This window comes from Schistocerca gregaria, chromosome 1 (genome assembly GCF_023897955.1).
Source record: "Schistocerca gregaria isolate iqSchGreg1 chromosome 1, iqSchGreg1.2, whole genome shotgun sequence".
In the NCBI taxonomy this organism is placed as follows: domain Eukaryota; kingdom Metazoa; phylum Arthropoda; class Insecta; order Orthoptera; family Acrididae; genus Schistocerca; species Schistocerca gregaria.
This window is the reverse complement of record NC_064920.1, coordinates 10,360,775-10,381,061: the sequence shown is the minus strand read 5'-3', so window position 1 is coordinate 10,381,061 and position 20,287 is coordinate 10,360,775. Positions and strand designations below refer to the sequence as shown.

The 20,287-nt window shown below is 42.0% G+C and overlaps 1 protein-coding gene across 1 annotated transcript in view; it reads left to right on the top strand.

The window, feature by feature from the left end:
- The window catches only part of LOC126323250 (ubiquitin-protein ligase E3B), a 280,679-nt gene that overhangs the window by 235,400 nt on the left and 24,992 nt on the right, over window positions 1-20,287 (top strand). The window lies entirely within an intron of this gene.

The following is a 20,287-nucleotide window of genomic DNA, read 5'->3' as shown; positions in this document are numbered from 1 at the left end:
GCTGGAGATCCCCCAGTGACCTTGATGTAATAAGTGCATGACATCCCACTGCATAGCTGGAACAGCGATGTTGGGAGTAAACTCTTCTATCAACAGTAGAATTCTGCCATCCGCGAGGGAGAGTCGATGGTGCAGTGCATAAAAATTCTGATGTGAGTCTGATGCCTGGCAGACATTTGGATCACCCGTGCTCTATCTTGTGTTCAACCTGGCGGAGCACTGGATCAGCTGCCACAGCATTGGCAGTATGGGAACTGGTGACATTCACCATTTGCCCAGCCTCCATATCTAGTTGAAAACAGAGGTCGAATGAGGGTTCAGGGCCTACGGGAAGCCAGGACACAGCATATGCATTCGATTTGTTGCAATGTGGATTGAAAATAGATTTGATAATTGCACTGAGACGAGAACACAGCCTAATGGCTGATGACAATGAGTATCTTTGTCTGGTAAGGATCCTGATGGGTTAAACAGGAAAACTGATGTCTTATGGTCAGTAATTAAATAAAATTTTGGACCATAGAGAAACACGTGAAAATTTTTTCAAGGTGTAGGCAATAGCAAGAGCTTTTCCTCCCTAAGAATAATGTTGCTGAGATGAGTCGAATGATTTAGATGCAAAGGCAATATGCTGTTTGGAGCTATCAATATATCGAATGGCCACGACAGCCCCCACCCCATATTGAGGTGTGTGCACTGCTGGGAGCAGATGCTCGATTGGTTGAAATATTGCAATACACAGCATGGACCAATGACTGTCTTCGAACTGCACAAGAGCATGCTCATAGGCTGCAGAGCGGGAGATGAAAGGACCACTTTTCTGAAGCAACACCTGCTAGGGATTGATGATAATAGTCTTTCTGAAAATAAAATTGTGACAATACGCCACTATGCCTGAAGTAGTTCTAGTTTAAATGGACAGGCAAAGCCATAACGGTGGTGACGTGTTGTTCCATGGGTCACATACTCGCCCAGGAAATTCTGTGAACCAAATAAGGTCAGAAAAAGTCAGACTCAGTGAGATTATATGAGGGTTGGAACTTAAATAGTGGCAACTATTTATTCATCTGTTACTGTCCTTCAAAGTAGTCACCAGTGTTGTATAGAACCCATTACCAGCGATGTGGGAGGCGTAGTATACCGTTAGCAGAGCCTGTTCTGTTGATGGTGCGAATGGAACGGTCTACTGCCTGTCGAATCTCTGGAACAGTTCTGAAACAATTGCCACAAAGTGGTTCCTTCATCTTCAGAATCAAATCAAAGTCACAAGGACTTAAGTCCAGGGAGTATGGTGGACGGTACAGTACTTCCCAGTCCCATCGACTGAACAGAGCAGCCACAGCTTGCACTGTAAGCGCTTGCACATTGTCATGCGAAATGATAGCTGGGTTGTGCAGAAAGCATCGCCGTTTTTTTCGCAAAGCTGGTCACAGGTAATGCTCCAAAAACAAACAGTAATACTGTGCACTGACAGCCTGCCATAGAGGAACATAATGCATTAGAATAACACCATCAGAGTCCTACACGAGAATCGCCATAACTTTCACCATACTGGGGCTCTGACGCACTTTCGACTTTCTTAGCGACCCGTAATGATGCCACTTGTTGGACTGGCACTTCAGTTTTGGCTCGTACGATGTGGCCCGTGACTCGTCCAGTGTCGCTCATAGTGCTCCAGCTGCACCTGAGCAGCATCGTAACACATCCGTTTTTGCATTTCCATCAAGTCATGTGGAATCCATCATGATGCAATTTTTCGCATGCCCGTGCGTTCCTTCAGGTTGCGAAGCACAGTCGCATGCGCTAATCTGGTTTCGTGGGTGATCTCACGAATTTTATGATGTCAATCACTGTCCACTAATGTGGCAACAGCATGCATGACTTCTTCAGAGATAATAGGACAACCTGCCTGGTGCATGTCTACCACAGTTTGCCGACCATCGTTAAAGGCTCTTACCCGATGTGCCACTGTTCTATATGGCAATGCTGATTCCCCGCACAACTGTTGAAGACCTTGATGACACTACCGTGCTGTACAACCTCTGGCATATTCAATCTAGATCAACTCCGTTGTTCCCATTTCAAAAACATAGTGATAACGTTACGTTAGACTGCTCGTTCACAAGTGACTGTGTTTCCCCTGCTTGTGCGCACGCCGTTGACGTGGGACGGGCGAGTCCATTTGCTCGGAGGTAAGGTAGGTATGACAGTAATGTGTGCCATCAGCAACAATAGTAGATTCCATGACATAGTGTTTCCACAGCAGTGTTGCCACTATTTAAGTTCCAACCTACATATTTGAGACCTATCGCCTGTAGGACAGCAAACAAACAACGCAGGTCACATAGGTGATCCTGTGATAGTACATGTCATTTTTAATGCAGTGAGGGGCAACCACTGTAATCTGTTAAGTTGAAAGATGGCTGGTGAACTAGCAACCCCAAACATTAGCCGTTGTTACTGATAGAGGCCGAAAGGTGTATTAACCACAAGCAACTGATTTCGTGCCTCATCCAGCGGAATCTGAAGATTTATTGACCCCAGCTAACTCGTCTGGATGAGGTAAGACGCAAGTGTCTACAGTTCCCTGTACTTTAATAGTGACCTTGAAATTGCCACAGTCAAAGCTGACCACATTACTTCTTTACGATTGCTAAGAGCATATCCCTTCAGTTGAAGAAATTGATTTACACACTCGCAGTGACATTAAACATTCCAGCTCCGTCCTAACCTGGCCGGGTAAAGCTACTGGCACCAGCTGCAACCAAAACAAGTGAAGGCAGGTGGAGGATTTGAGGGTGATGTGTGCCACGAAATTGTTTACACAACCTAACCCTCCGGCGATCACATCTGAGAATCAGACCACATGGAATCCAGTTCTTGATAACGTACTTGGACTTACACCAGATGCACTGCATCCACAATAGAGAAACCAAATGTAGTAAAGGCATCTAACCCAAACAGATTTTCAGTGTCACGTCATTAACCACAAAGTACATAAATGAAATTAAATGATTGTGTGGCATTGTTGGTTGGGAGGCTCCATGCAGGGAAGTTCAGCCACCGGGTTGCAGACCTTATTTCAAGTGACTCCACATTGGGCAACATGCTCATCAGTGATGATGAGGACATCACAGCATCCAGGCCACAAGCGGAGAAAATCTTCAAGCCGGCAGGAATCAAACCTGGGCCTGGTGCATGGTAGGAAAACGCGTTACCATTCAACTAAGCAGGCAGACCCAGTACGTAATGAATGGACAACTGACTTGTAAACTGTGTTGGGTGTGAATTGGCTGAGAATTGGAATCTGCTGTTTGTCTTAGCTTAGAGGGGGAGCAGAGATTGACATACTGCTGCTATGTGACTTTTTCTTGTCAACATATATGGCAAAAGACCCACTGCTCAGAGCAGGCCACTGGCTAATGCTGCACGATACAAACTAAATGTTCTGCCACACCATTTGAGGGAGGATGGAATGGAAGACTGAGAATGTGTTTTATGTTATTGCCCACGCAGAACTGTTTGGAAGAAGATGCTGTGAGTTTGGGTGTCTTTACCAGAAACCAAGGTGTGGCCAAAACCTGGGCCAAGGCAGAGAGGGTGGCACCATTTGTGGTGGACGCCATTCGTACCACCTTTGGTTATTTGGAATAGACGCACATAATGAGCAGCCTAATCCACCCCAAAAATGTCCCCACAAAATCGAGGTGGTTGCAGCCCAGGGATGTCGGGGTGTAGACCAGGGTGCAGATGACTGTGGTTGTGCCTCTTGGTCCTGGGCACACTGTTGATACCCAGCCAATATATGTGTCAGTAAGCCAAAGCCTTCGTGCGTGACATCCCCCAATGATCCTGGTGGAGCAAGCATAGAAGACGTTGCTGCAATTCAGCAGGAATGACCACCAAATTCATGGGAGTCTCAGTATCTGAGAGATGAATGGCATCAACCCCCGAGAGCCTGTGAACAATTAGTTTCCAGGGTTTGAGCTCGGTCGCCAAACAGCGAGTGAGTTTGGTCAGCCAGCTGTGGGTCACATATCGGAGGGCCTGCCACAGGGTGGGATCGCAGCATCTGGCTGCGGTGATGTGCCGCCGTAATGGCGAAACCATCCAATACATATTTCTGTAGAAGAATGGCATCAACATTCGAGACCCTGTAGGAAATTAGTTTCCAGGGTTTGAGCTCAGTCCCAAACAGTGAGTTAGTTCGGTCAGCCAGCTGTGGGTCATGTATTGGAGGACCTGCCATGGGGTGGGATCGCAGCATTTGGCTGTGGCGACATGCTTCCGTAATGGGGAAACTGTCAAATATATATTTATCTATAGTATCAGTGTATAATCAGAGGATCTCCTGTTTTTTGAAATTGGGGTCCAGTCCAGCAGGTAGACGCTACAAAACACTGGCATTAGAATGTTGTGCCGTGGGCTTAAACCAGATGATATAATTGAAAGCACTTAGGAACAGTATCCAGCACTGTAAGCATTGAGCCGTTTGCTCCAGGAGGGCTGAACAAGGTAGCAATGGGCCTGTGATCTGTAATGAGAGAGAACTTTGCCAAAAAAGGTAGATATGGCATTTTTTAACAGCATACATTATAGCCGATGCCTCCTTTTCTATCTGTGTGTAGCTGCATTGTGACAGAGCCAACATCTAGGATGCATAAGCAGTTTGGTATTTGGAGCTATCCTCATTCCTTTGTGCCAGTACCACCCGATGCCATAGGCAGATGCGTCGGCTGCCACAACCAATGAACGTCCAGGAGAAAAATGATTGAGAGTTGTGAAATATGGTGTTCCTGGGGGAGGGAATTGGTGTAATAGTTGACTTTGTCCAAACACACCTGCAGTTTCATTAGGTTCTTCAGGTGAGGAAGAGTGTTGATGGCAGTGACATTTCGGTCAGTAGGACTGATTCTGTCTTTAGTGAGCCAGTACCCAAATTACTTCTGGTTGAAAAATTGATGCTTCTCCAGATGACAACACAGATCTGCATCCTGAAGGATGGTACATAGGGTGCAGAGATTTTGCAAATGGTCCTGATGGGAGGGTCCTGTAACATTGAGATTATCTAGATAATTCACATAAGCTGGAATGCACTGCATCAGTTGTTCCAGATAACTTTGGAAAATTCCTGGGGCTGAGGCAAGGCCAAACAAGAGTCACTTGTACTTATATAATCCAAAGGGAATTTTGACGATGACAGTGTTCTGAGATCACTCATCTAAAGGCAACTCGAGGTAAGTATCATACAGTCAATCTTCGTAATATTCCCCACCAACAGATTGGTAAGATCTTCTGTCTGGATCATAGGTTAAGTTCCAACCAGTGATTGAGCACTGTCGGTGGCCTCGAACTCCCCACATAATTGAACAGAACCATTGGGCTTCTTGAGTGTGACAAAGGGCATGACCCACAGATTTGTTGCCCTGGAAATGATCCACCACCTGCTTTGCCACAGTATATAGGCCACTGAAATGGGGCTGGCACGGTAAAAACGAGGCACGGTGCCCGGCCGGAGAGTGACGTATCCCTGAAAACCCGACTTGCACCCCAAATCCAGCATGAATGATCCACATTTGTAGGCTGCTGTGACCAAGAGCTGCTCGCAAAGAGGTATAGAACTATCCTCGTACACAAACAAACACCATGAGGGACGAGACCACTTGAGTGAGCCTCGGTGGGTTTACATTGCCAGATTGATCAGAGAGACAATAGCCCTCATATCGGCCTTATAACGAATGTCCTCATCATAAATACAGAGTTACTTGTACACAAAAGGGTCATCCAGTGCAACCGTAGACTTCAGGGCTTGCAAAGTGTCCTGATGTTCCCCTGTGGTAGGGTGGTAGTGGATTGTACTGCTGCGACACACCAATTTGAGAAGCCCTTCTTTGCCACAAAACATGAGACCCTCAGAAATCTAGACCATTCACCTGTGAGTGAGTGGAAAAGCTCTGTGGGCATGAAGGTAGCAAATCTGGCGATCTATGACAAGGCACGATTGGAGGCTCGGATTTGTAAGAAAATGAAATGCCGCATCCATCCTTACGATCTCCACTTGGAGTGCTGACATCAAAGTCACAGATAGTCTGAATAAACCAGTTACATTGGCCATTGATGCAGCATATATGTGGACTGTGATAACCCTTTCAGCATTAACTGAGGCCTGGAGATGGTGCATTGAAGCGCTGAAACTGATAGCTACACAGTAAATAAGATCATAAGGGCAGCTGTAGGCATTTTATTTTTTTATAATAGTGAACAGCTTTAGTGTCCGAGACCTCCAGTCAAAAGGATAGACATACAAAAGCTTGGAGGCTCAGATGTCACTGAGACCTTAGACATGGACGAATTGTGACAGAGCTTTCTGGGAGCTGTCCTGCACCACAGGTGTGAGACTGGAGTGCATGGAGGTTCTGGCCTTGCCTTTAGTCATTCATAAGCCGCTTCTGTGATCTCGAACAAGTGAGCGATGCACAAAATGCCCTCTGACAAGGAGTTATATAGTTTCAATGCCACACTGCAAGCTGGACCACCACATCACAAATCGTGGAGTCGGCATATGAAGCCTTGCAGCCATGACTGGTAGAAGTGAAACTGCATTTGTGGCTTGGATCTAGCAAGTCAGTGACTCCAGAGCAGTACGACTGTTCCGGCAGTTTACAGTACTGGTAAAACACGAGCTTGGAAGTGACCACATGATATCACTGAGAATAGTAATTAGTCAACACAATGCAGACTCTCTGAAGCAAGAGCACGACAGGGTCCAGCAGAAAAAAACGTTATTGCAAAGCCCGAAACAAAAACGACGATCACTGCCACAAATCGTCTGTGACTTGAACGTTTGAGAAATGCCGTTTCAGATGAAGCAAGTATGGGTTCCAGCCCCCCTCAGCATTGTCAGAAGGTCGGAACGACAGAAGACGTACAGAGGCGTCAGAAGTGGGAGATGCTGAGGTTCAGTGCAAATGGGCCTCATGTGCTCTGAGTTTGTCTGTCTGAAGCTGAAGCGATGTTTGTAGCAAGTCCAACTGGAGCTACTGCTGCTGCTGTGTTAATTGCTGATGTTGCTCCACCAAGTGAACCAATTGAGCATCTGTACTTCTAACTCTTTTTCCTCACCACCAATGCTATATCCGTGGTAGCCGGATATCAATGTGCACATTGGTGAATGCAGAAATGGATGAAGTCGCCCAATGGGGGATCTGCCTGCAAAAGAGTAAGTCAAACTAACAGTATGGAGAACGAAATGTGACACACAGACTGTTGACAAGACAACAGAACAAACCGGGACAAGGACAAATGACCTTGGAACAATGAGGTGCAATGCAAAGCAGTTGCCGCAACAGTGACAAGGTCACAAGTAGCGGGAGTTAAATCCAAGAAACGACCAGAGAGAGTAACCACGCGACACACAAGGTAGTTATCCAACAGCTTTGATACAGTCAAGATCAGTCCATAAGTATCGAGCACAAACACTGAACTGACTGGCTGTGCGGCTGCCTGGATACCGGCTGTGTGGAACGGTATTGGCTGGCGCACTCGTGTGGTGAATTAATGGCATGAAGTAGTGGCGTGATCGCAGTATGATTACTCTGCGGTCATGGTACCCCCTGTAGGCTATTGAGGTCCACGTCTTCTGGTTGTCATTCAACTTCTGCGATGCCTGGTATCGGAGAGATAGTTCACTATTTAATGAGAGCTGCAGCATAACTTATATTTCATTATGTTTGAGCTCAGAATATGTTCTGGGATTCTATGACAGACAGACATTTGTAAAATGCCACTCTCCGCACAAATACTATCTGAAAAGGATTGCCAACATTAAATTTATATACAATTTTGAAAAATTTATCTTTTTCAGAAATACCTTTCTTGTTATTGACAGTTTGCATTTTTTTACTCTCTCTACTTCATCCATTATTAGTTATGTTCCTGCCAAATGAGCTAAACTCATCCACTACTTTTATTGTATTATTTACTGATCTATGGGGATATACCAGATTAAACTAAGTAATAAGCCCAGCAGCCCATACATATGAAAGTACTGGTTTTGAAACATAGTTACTTATGCAAACACAAAAGGGTATTGCTTGACCAGAAAGAACAAAGGGGAAGAAAATATAAAATATTACTACACTATATGAAAAATTCTTCGAGAGTCAGTAAAAAGATACAGTTAAGACATGACACAAGAAACAGCTGAAAACAATTGGAGCGAGAATAAAACACAGTGGAAAATTATGTTGGGAAGCCACAAAATTTCATCTGGTAAGATGGAAGATGACACAGTAACTGATAACAGTGAGAAAATTCTGTAAACATTATTCCAGTGCTTCTTTAATGTTAGCCATATTGATTTCTTCAGAGTATATGACCATTAAAAATGTGAGGTGTCCTTTGCTAGAATAATTTCCAGTTATTGTGATGCTTCACAAATATTATCCTGTAATGTAATCACAGAACAACTGGCCAGCTTCACTCTGAGATACTCGTTCCTAAGCATTAAGCCAAAGCAGTCTGCCCTGTTGTCAAAGTTGCTTATGCTACTGGATTTCTCCATTTGCAGTCTGTATCATTATACCAGATACGACTAACGGGAGATAGCGAATGGATACAAATGAGAGCAGCATGAATAGTTAAAAAGTTTTTGTGATGCCCAGGAGATTAACACGAAGATGCAAAAGAAGCAAATTCGCAACCATTCCCACAAAAGCCTACATAGGAAGTTTCTAGAACAACCTTTAATTGATGTATCTAGGAATATACGACAACTCTCTTTGTATAGCTCCTACAGGATAATGAAGATGAGATCTGACTGATTACAGCATGCACAGAGGCAGCTAAACACTCATTCTTCCTGCACTCTGCGCGTGACTGGAATGGGGGAAAAAAATGTAATAAGTTGTACAGTGGGGCACATGTGGTAGAGATAAGTATAGATGTCTCTTCTCTGTATATATACTTTCCTTATTGTGTAAAGTCCCCACACAATGCCACCACCCAGTAATTGATCTTGTGGTGGAAGTGTTCACGTTTTGGCTCCAAATCTGAAAGTACGGCTAAAAATAAATTATTATGGGACTAAAATAGTATGTAATCAGAACATCAAAATGACAGTTGTTCGGTTTAAGAATTAAGTTAAAGAACCAGTTGATAAGGTCATTTTTTGTAGTTGGTGCAGTTGAAAACAGTGACTGCATGCACAGAAAAAGAGATGAACAGAAGAGTGAAAGTATTTAGGATTTTTAAAAGTAAGCTTATAGCGTGTCTGAAGAGTGAAGTTTACAGTCACTGCATTTGTTATCAGTTTTGACTTGGCATTGAGATGTGGACTTTAGATGTGCAGAGTACCGCAAACTGGAGACATACTTGTTGGGCATTATGAGGAGAGCTGAAAGACGGTAACAGACTGGCATAAATGGGAGATAGGTGGGTCGTATAGCTTCGGTAATGGATGTTAAATAAACAAGAAAATTAATTGCTGTGCTTTTGGAGATAGGAAAAGATGACGAGGATGACCTAATGAAGGATTGATGATTGGCATTAGGAAACATACAGGCAAACGTGGATGTGTGTAGATGAACACCATATGTAATGCATGGAAGAATGTAGCAGTTGTTGTCGTATTGCTGCTACTGAAGATGATGATGAAGGTGGTGATGATGCTTTGAGACACGTAACAGTCATTATCAGTTGCAAACGTTTAGTGAGATTGCTTGACAGAAATTCAAATTAAACAAATGTGAGCTGTGTGTTTGTAAATTCATGTACCGAATAGGGCAAACTCCTTAAGTGACACCGAGCGAGGTGGCGCAGAGGTTAGACACTGGAGTCACATTCGGGAGGACGATGGTTTAATCCCGTGTGCGCCCACCCTGATTTAGGTTTTCTGTGATTTCCCTAAATCGCTCCAGGCAAATGCCGGGATGGTTCCTTTCAAAGGGCACGGCTGACTTCCTTCCCCGTACTTCCCTAATCCGATGAGACCAATGACCTCGCTGTCTGGTCTCCTTCCCCGAAACAACCAACCAACCTTAAGTCACAGTTGGAAGACAACATAGTGATTGAGGAACAACAGACTTGTTTAGAACCAACTATAGATTTATGACTACCATGCAGAAAAGACGAAATAAGAAGATTGGATATGTACTGAGACATCCAAGCTTGCTGAAAGCAATAACTGAAGAGCAGTAAGGGAAGAAAGAGCGTGATAAAAGTACAACCTGTCAACACAAGGGTTGCAGCACTTGTTTTAGAGACAGGAAGCAGTGATAACAGGACCTCAGGAAACAGAAACAAATGTCATCTACATTGGTGTTTAACCCAACTACATCTGACATACTTTGCAATTGTATTGTGTGGACGTAACGCATGTTTCTGTGCATAACATTTCATCTGCTAAGGCTGGAGACATCCTGAGAGGCTATAAAGCTCAGATAGCAGTCTCAAACTTAAACTGGCTGAGCATGCCAAATAGTTTGTGTGTATCCACATAAAAGTTGGGTTGTGCATCATCAGACTGCTGTCTAACATTATGGAGTCAGGTCAATGAGTTCTCATTATGCACAATAGCTATGTTCCACTGAGCTAGCGTGCATATTGAATTTGCGTAAATTGAGAGTCATTTTATATCTAAAATATGGGGTTAGGTGCATGTTTACTCTTGTATTAAGCTCTAAACAGTAGAGTTTCTTAGTATTTTTGCTAGAGAAAACATTATCATCTTAATGAGAAACCATTATCATCTTAGTGAAACCCATTTTAATATGTAATGCAAACGCTTAAAAATTTAACACTGAAACACAAAGGTACACTAAAATCATTATTCCGTGTCCAGTGAACTCCCAGCTAGCTCTTGTTAAAACACTAGTATTTTGAAAATTGTAGATAATAAGGAGTTTTACTTTGCAATCCCCTAGAGCATTTCCTCTGAAAAGGAGGCTGCGTCAGTCCTTTGCAGCCTTAAATCCTGGTGCTGTTTTGTCTTTGGTAGAAGACATTTGTTTCTAAAACAAGCTCATTTCATCAAGGTCAAAAACCTGCTTTGCGATATAGATTTTTCTGTTACAGTTTCTTTAAACTTCTTTCCAAATTCCTTGGCTCCAACTTCATCTGCTGCAGCTGCCTCTCCTGTCATCTTAATGTTGTGATCAGACCAACTTGAGCTGGCCGAGAAAGGTTCTGGATCGTCCTTTTCTTTCATTATGCTGCATATCAGCTATTGGCTGTAGCTTGAACAGTAACTCCAGAGTGAGGCATGTGCTGTTGGTTGTTGTGCTCAATCCAGTGGCTTTGCATTTTTGCCATTCTTTCCATCACCTCCAAGTGAGATTTGGTCCCTCTTACCGTACTTAAGCCAGTTGAATGGGAAGCAGTTTTTCGAAATGATTCTGGGTTGTCACACTCTGTGTCAACAATCTGCTAACCTTTCTCATAGCAATCTAAAGTTTTCTCTTTGTTCCTAATGAATACCTCTTTCGTACGCCCTGACTTCCCTCGGCAGCCACAGTTTCTTTTCTTTAACGCTATATTTTAAGTACAGATTCTGTTGAGTGCTACTTCACAGCTCTGCTGACCTGAACTGACAAATCAAATTTCAACAAACACAATAGTGGATGCGCTGACGCATAAATGCTTGCACATATTGTTAACAGATGGCAGCACTGGAGTTAAAGTTAAAATTGTGAAAATGTGGACAATGAATCCCCCTATAAAGAGGTCTACTATAGCTCGTTGTGGGGAAAAGTTGGTGCTGTTTGCTTTATTTATCAATGAGTCACACAACTTGCCTAATTTGAATCTTCCTCCTTTTCTCTTCATCCTGTTTTTGATTTTTATTTTCTACAGTTTCTCCGTACATCCTAGCACAGTAATGACTGGAACTTGGTAAAAGTAGTGTACAAGATAATCAAATTTGATTGTTCTCTGTTCCCAGTGCCGATTTATCTGCATTACCCAGACGAGTGTTCTTTAAGCAAAGGTGTTAATGCTTCTTTTATTAGTTGAAATGTAACTTCATCAGATGTGCAAGGACTTTTCTCTACTCCTACCCTGGCAGGCGATGACTGTAAAGCTTTGACAGTGTTGAAATATTTGTGCACGTTTCTCTGCAGTTTAAGCTTTCTATCAGTAGCACATATTCTTAGCACTCTGCTGATGTGATAGATTGACTGTCCTTATGAATGGGAGGAGAACTTTCAATTAATCTGATCCTTTTTTGCTGGAAGCTTCAAATGTTTTATGACACAGTACCCCCATTTATCTCTCTCTCAGTGCAACCGTTCCTCCTGAAACTAATTCTTAAATAAGCTCTTCCTCCAACTAATGTGGCTGAAAGATTCCTTTAGCCCGGACCACCAACGTTCACAAATATTTGAACAGTTGCCGTGGATCTGTGACCGCCGTGTGCCACGGCAGGAGTGTGCAAAATTCCTTTATGTCTGACCATGTGTGCACAGTAACTACTTAAACACCCAGTTTAAGACCACAAAAACAATTGTCGCATGGCGGAGACCAATAAGTCGGCAGTACCAGACTGTGGACTGGCAGGAGGGAACTGTCGCTACAGTGTTCCCGGCTTCTGACCATCACTGTTGTACAGAGAAGCCATAGAAATTCTAAATCACAAAAACATCTTCAACTGAAAATGAGAGAGATTGAAATTAGACAATTTATGGCCCTTAGCACTAAACAAAGCAAACAGCACAAATACTTCTGCAGTACAAACTCCATAGCGACACAACTGTCCGACTGTTGTGCAGTAATGTATAAAGGATTTAACTTGCTGAACTTGTTTGAGTTTGAAACCAAAATCTGAGTATTAATAACCCATGAGGACTGTTAGGCATAGAAACATGTCTTAGAATACGCCACACTAAAATCACCAAGAATATGAAGACCACCAATGCAATTCTGCATTTTATTGTACATTCCTCTTTCTCAGCCTGTCTGAAGAACAGCTCTTCTCCCCCTCCCCCTCAATATATTTTTATAAACAAGCTATTTACAAGTTATTGAAACCTTTCCTCTCTCTTATTTCTTCACTATTGTTGTTGTTGTGGTAATAGTGGTGATGGTCTTCATCCAAAGAATGGTTAGCCACAGCTCTCCATGCTGGTCTATCCTGTGCAGACTCCTTCATCTCTGTATAGCCAGTGCACACTACATATATTTGAACCAGCGTGCAGTATTTGTACCTAGGTCTCCCTCTGCAACTTTTACTCCTGACAAGTCTCTCCAGTGTCCAGTTGACTATTCCTCAATGCCACAGAATGTGCCATACGCTCCAACTTCGTTACATTTTGCCATAAATTTCTTTTATCCTCAATTCAGTTGTGTACCTCCTCACTATTTATTCAATCTACCCATATAATATTTAGCATTCTTCTGTTCTCTTCTTGTCTGAACTGCTCATCTTCCACATTTCATTTCCACACACGGTTGCACTCCAGACAAATAATACCTTCGGAAAAGACTTCTCAGCACTTAATTTAGTCCATTCCACTACTGACCCTCAAAACGTAGGTGCCAGGTAGCACCCATCTGCTCACTCTCTGGCTGTTGCACCTAGTATAGGCTACCCGTCAGGTGGCCCTATTATGTGTGTTCTACACACAGGCAAACCACTCGGCTGACCCCACTTGCAGGTGTGAGACCACAGTAGTATGGTCCCATATACTTCATTTCGGTTGCCTTATTGCCCCCACCTCAGTCGTTTGCCCACTCCTGCCTAATGCTGCTTGCAGGTGCCTGGCTGCTCACTGGGGGGCACTTCAGCTGGAATGGCCTAGCTTAAGTTTATATTAAATGTTAACAAATTTCTCTTTTTCATAAATGTGTTTTGTATGACTGAGAGTGTGCAGTTTATACCCTCTCTATTTCAACCATCATCAATTATTTGGTTGCCAAACAGCAAAACTTATCTGCTACGTTTAGTTTCTCATTTCCTAATCTAATTGCTTAAGCATCACTCATTTAATTTGACTATTTCTAGTACCCACATTTCACTTTTGTTGCTGTGTATCTTTATAATTCCTTTTCAAGACACTGTCCGTTCTGTTCAACTGCTCATCGTGAGTCCTCAGCTGGCTCTGACAGAATATCGTGTCATCGGCAGACCTCATTATTTCTTCACCCTGAACTTTATTTCCCCTACCAAATTTCTCTCCTTTGTTTCCTTCGTAGCTTGCTCAGCATAAAGTTTGAGTAACATCAGGGATAGGACACCACCCTGTATCACTCACTTCTCCATTTTTGGCCTTCAACTCTTATAGCTGGAGTCCAGTTTCTCTGCAAGTTTTAAATAACTTTTCACTTCCTGTACTTTATCTGTGATGCCTTCAAAATTTCAGAGAGAGTAGTAGAGTCAACATTGTCTGAAGCTTTCTATACATCTACAAATGCTAAAGATGTAGTTTTTTTTAAGCCCATTTTCTAAGGTAAGGTGTGTAGGGTCACGCCGGCTGGTGTGGCCGAGCAGTTCTAGGCGCTTCAGTGTGGAACCACGCGACCACTGCGGTCGCAGCTTCGAATCCTGCCTCAGGTATGGATGTGTGTGATGTCCTTAGGTTAGTGAGGTTTAAGTAGTTCTAAGTTCTAGGGGACTGATGACCTCAGATGTTAAGTCCCTTAGTGCTCAGAGCCATTTTGTAGGGTCAGTGTTGCCTCAAATTATCCTGTATTTTTCCAGAAGCCAAACAGATCTTCCCCAAGGTAGCTAGCCACTAGTTTTTCATTCTTGTGTAAATAATTCATGTCAGAATTTTGCAACCGTGACTTATTAAAGCTGATGGTTCAGAAGTATATACACCTGTCAGCACCTGCTACCTTTGAATTGGAATTATTACTTTTTTTTTTTTTTTTTTTTTTTTTTTTTTAAAAAATCTGAAGGTGTTTCCCCTGTATCAAATATCTTGAAAACCAGGTGGAATAGTTATGTCACAGTTGGGTCATGTCATCTTCTCCAGAAACCTTGCTTCTACTTAGGTCTTTCAGTGCTCTATCAAATTCTTCTGTCAGTATCATATCTCCCATCTCATCTTCACCTACTTCCTATTCTGCGTCTATAATATTGTCGTCAAGTGTGTTTCCCCAATATAGACTCTCCATTTATTCCTCTTGTCTTTTAGTTTTCTCTCTTTTGCTTAATAGTGGCTAGTCATCTGATCTCATCTGATCCCTTGAAACTCGTATAGTTGCTTCCTCTTTATTTAGAAAGGTCTCTTAAATTTTTCTACAGGAAACATCTATCTGTTCATTAGTCACGCATGCCTCTACAGCCCTGCCTTTGTCCTAGAGCCATCCCTGCGTAGTCATTTTGCATCTTCTATCACTCTCATTTTTTCAGTCTCATTTCACTTTGCCTATTCTTTTTACATCATTTTTGTATTTTGTCCTTTCGTCCCATCAATTCAGTATCTCCTATGTTTTCCAAGGATTTCTACAAGGCCTCGTCTTCCAACCTACATGATCCTGTGCTGCATTCACTATTTCATCTCTCAAAGCAACTCATTCATCCCCTACTGTATTCTTTGCCCTGTTTCAGTCTGTCATTGCCCAATTATCCTGATGATCCTCTCAGCAACATATGGTTCTTTCAGTTTATCCGTATTCCATCCTTATAATTTCATACTTGTTTGTGATTTCTTCAGGTTTACTGTGCAGTTCATAACGAATAAATTATGGTCAAAGTTCATGCCTGCACTGGAAATATCATAGTTCAAAATGTGGTGTTGAAATATCTGTCTTACTGCTATGTAATTAGTCTGAAATCTTGCAGTGTCTCCAGGTCTCTTCCATGTATACAACCTTTATTCAAAATTCGCAAACTGAGCATTAGTGATGTTTAAAGTTAGCTCTTTGCAAAATTCTATGAGGCAGCCTACTCTTCCATTCCCGTCCCCTGTTCCATGTCCTCCTTTTATTTTTGGTGCATCAAACAAGAGGTACAACACAACAAATACTGTGAGAGCACAACTGCTTGCCTGCCGTCTCTCAGTTCTGAGCAGCAGGTGCCAGGTGGCACTCACAATCGCAAACTTTCACTGTTACTGCCACTTCCTACAGCACGTCATCTGCTTCCACCAATAGTGTGGACAGCTGCCACGGCAAGTGCTGTGAACTGCAGATTACATTGCTTCCACTTTGCACTGGCAGGCTTGTGAATTTGTCTGCTGACGGGCACCAAGATATGGTACACCACGTATACTGTGGCTACAAGTTCACTTCAGAGCCTGCAGCCAGCTCAGTACAGTGCTCTGGAAACTACCTTCAGATTTAGTAGTCACTTTTTTTGAAAAACTAGGACCAGTAACAGTGTGTCTCCAAACATTAATATCAGTGATATTTACAATATCATAGACTACAGAGAGACAGCAAAGTTATTTATATATCATTGTATTAAGTTTAGGACTTCAAGTGCCATGCATCAAACTGTACCACTATATGTATATATCCCATGTATATATTCTAAATAAATGTTATTTGTTATTTCTTTCTTATTTCTTATTGTGTTGCCACAATTCTGTTGTAGGGCACCCTGTCAGCCAAGTTTTTAACAAACATAGTGTGCTATGGTTACCTGTAAGGAGCTGTTGCAGGGAAACATTTTTCTCCTACTGTGGCTGTTTCAGCTGAATTAATAGTAGCATTCAGTTACTACAATATTTCCTTCTCTTCTTTTTACTACTTCTGAACTCCAGTCACCCACAAGAATTAAATTTTCGTCTCCCATAACTATCTGGCTAATTTCCTTTACCTCATCACACATTCTTTCAATCTGTACATTATGTGCGGAGCTAGTAGGCTATCAAATGTTTACTGCTGTTGTGGGTATTGGCATTGTATCTGTCATGGTTACTACAATGTGTTCATAAAGCTGTTCACAGTAGTTTATCAACATCTTAATTTCTTTAAAATTAGTCCTACTCCTGCATTACCACTGATTTTGTCTTAATAATCCTTTACCGATCTGCATCTCACTTCACTAATTCCAAATGTATCTAGCTTCATCTTATTCATTTCCCTTTTCAGATTCTCTAATCTACCTATGTGATAAAGAGATCTAAGATTCCACTCTCTGACCCATAGAATGCCAGTTTTGGTTTTCCTGATGACTACATCCTTGTGGCTAGCCCCTGCCCCATAGATTCTAATGGGGGACCATTTTACATCTGGAATTTTTTACCTAGGAGGGTGCTATAGTTATTTAACTGTACAGTGGAGCTGCATGCCCTCATAAAAACAAATAATGGCTGTAGCTTCCACCTCACTTTTAGTGATTTTTTTCTCTGTGGTCCATAATTTGCCACAATATTCTTTGGCATTCTAATGTCCAACAGGTATCATATTTATTTTCCCTGTTATTTATCTTATGTCAATTTCATCATCTATTTTTAATGTGCACATTTAAAGTTGAAAAATAGTTGCTGCTGTTGAAAATTTCATGCAGTAATCACTTAGTGTCTCCTAAGCAATTCATAATGATTCCAGCACCTATTATTTAATCTGCAGATAATGTGGTTATTTGCCCAATAAATGCCCTGCCAGAAGCCTTTCTTGTACTACCATTATAGTGAGATATCAATGTCTGACACTTTTCCACTGATTCAGCATTGTGTTAAGTGTATTAACTGAGGTGTATTGTGGAGAAGCACAGTTTGTGTGTGCGTGCGTGCGTGCGTGCGCGCGTGCGCGCGTGCGTGTGTGTGCGTGTGTGTGTGTGTGTATCGCTTCACAATACGTTTCCCCTCAATAGGACTGCGGTAGAATAAGAAGGAGAGTTCCTTTTCCTTTATTTTCATCCTGTGTTGGCCACATGTGCAAATATCTCGGCAGCCGAGACATGTTGTGCAAGAGAGTGGTTAATACATTTCTAAATATATGATTGGAAAAATAAGTAATGATGCTGATATTTAAAACTATGGAACTGAATGGATTACATTATGCCGAAGCCAGGAAGCTGTGTGTGTGTGTGTGTGTGTGTGTGTGTGTGTGTGTGTGTGTGTGTGTGTGTGTGGTGCACCACACTGAAAGAAAACAGTTTGTTGAATAGATTATGACAAAACAAAATGCGGCTGAAGGTTCATCTTCATTTAATTGCTACATTTAGATTTAAATGGAATTCTAATTAATCAGAATTATCACACGATCAAGAGACAGCTGTATAGTTAGCCATAAGAATGTGTCAACACAGGGAGTGTGAGCTCGGTGACATGATACTGCTTTGTTGAGGACAGGAACATATATTTATTCCCCAATTGCAGACCCATCCAGATAGAGGTGTGTGTTAGCTTTTGCTTTCAGTATTGAGTTTGGTGCACTGGCCCCGGATCAAATCCACTTGTCAACTTCATGAGAAGGGTAGATCTGTTGTCCAGCTCGGATGTGGTGTTTCGGCAGTTTCTGATATGGACATCCAACTAGGTGAATACTGGGATTAATGAATATTGTGTTGAACAAATTTTTGAATGATTCAGCATAATAATGAGTTAGGAAACTCAAAAGAGTATTGAAAGCTTGCAGGGCACTAGTGGAAGTGTCTTAAGCCTCATACAGCAACCAGAAATGGTGTTTTGATGAAAAGAGACAGCCAGAGTTGCAACTAAAATGGATGTTTATTTAGTCATTGACTGGATTTTCAGAAAGTAACTGTAGCAGGTGCTTTCAAATTATTGTCCACCAAATTCAATAATTAAACAATGGAATATCCAGGAGAAGGAAAGTTGCCACTCACCATATAGCGGAGATGCTGAGTCGCAGATAAGGACAACAAAAATCTGCCTATCAGCAGCTCAGCATCTTCACTATATGGTGAGTGGCTACTTCCTCCTAATAAAATTGTTGAATTCAATAATTAGTTCGTTACTGTGGCAACAACTGCAACAGTAACAAACAACCCAATACAGGTACATTAGGCATATTTTTGCACTCCCGTCATTGAAGGGCCGCTCCCCCTCTCCACACATCCAGTAGGTGAGCTCATTTTACATGTGCTAATGTGGTATGGTGGCTGTGTTGATTGTTGGGTGACTTAACAAGTCACAAGCCAGCAAGATTTCACCAGTCAGATATCGGCGATGTTTTCTGGATTATGACCGAGCGTATTCTTCGAGACTCAGTGTTTGAATTTAAAAGGTTGATGATTGATATAGTTGCTGATTGATATTGTTACAGTATACAGTACATCAGAAGTACATGCAAAAAGATGAGTGGCACAAGAAAAGGTGGTGCCTGGGCCCCTTTGTTACCTATTTTCTTGGTCCAGAACACTTCATTTCAACTGTCTTGTTTTTCCATTACTGCTGCAACCTAGCAGAAGTTGTATCATAATTGCATGGGGAAGCTAAATTTTGCAAGTTGGGTTGGCAAAACTGATCGTGGATTATGTCAGTGTTTCCTCTCTCACATCTCCACAACAGCTTAAAATATTCCCTTAATTCCACCAACCGAACAATCTGTCTTTTGAGCCTCGTATAACTTATTCAGTCACATAAAATGTCAATAGCAAGAAAACAGGATGAAGTCAAGCGAAACATCGAGTAAGAAATTAGAATCAACCTAAACCTTAGTAGGAAGAAATGTAAAGTCATTGTTTTAACCCTTGTCCAGTAGAACTGAAAGGTCCTTTAACAATTTAAATAATTAAAATTACACTGTTGAAATTAAATTTCAGTAATGCAGTTTTATTGAATTGGAACACTTTTATGATGATCTCCTTCAGCATAAAATACTGTAGTTCAGCAATATGCAAAACCTTCAACAAGTCAAATTTAAATAAATGAGTGAAATGACAACAGTATGAAAAGGATAGATTGCTACTTAACACAAAGAGGAGGCATTGAGTGCCAAACAAGCACGTAAATACTTTTAGCCATTGGACCAAGCCATTCGTCATGCATAGACAAAACAAAACATATGAAGGACTTACCCCTGTACTGAATAATATCTAGCAGCCTTTTTTTTCTATATGCCTTTTTACCACTCAGTGCCTCCTCTTTCTGATGAGTGACAATCTAACCTTTTTATATTGTTGTTACCTCATCCCTGATTTTCCATTGTTTAAATAATGACATCTTCTAATGGGCAACTAGCTCCTTACATATGGCTGTAGCTCACTGTTGACTGACTGTGGCATTGTCTGCAGCACCCGTTGGGAGATTGACATTGGGACATTGGCAGGTTCATAAAATACAGAGCTGTTACACATTCAGTGAAACATAAAATAGAGGAGCTGTAATCATTTCTTCTGAGCATTAGATCACAGGGTTGTTTTGATTAACCCATA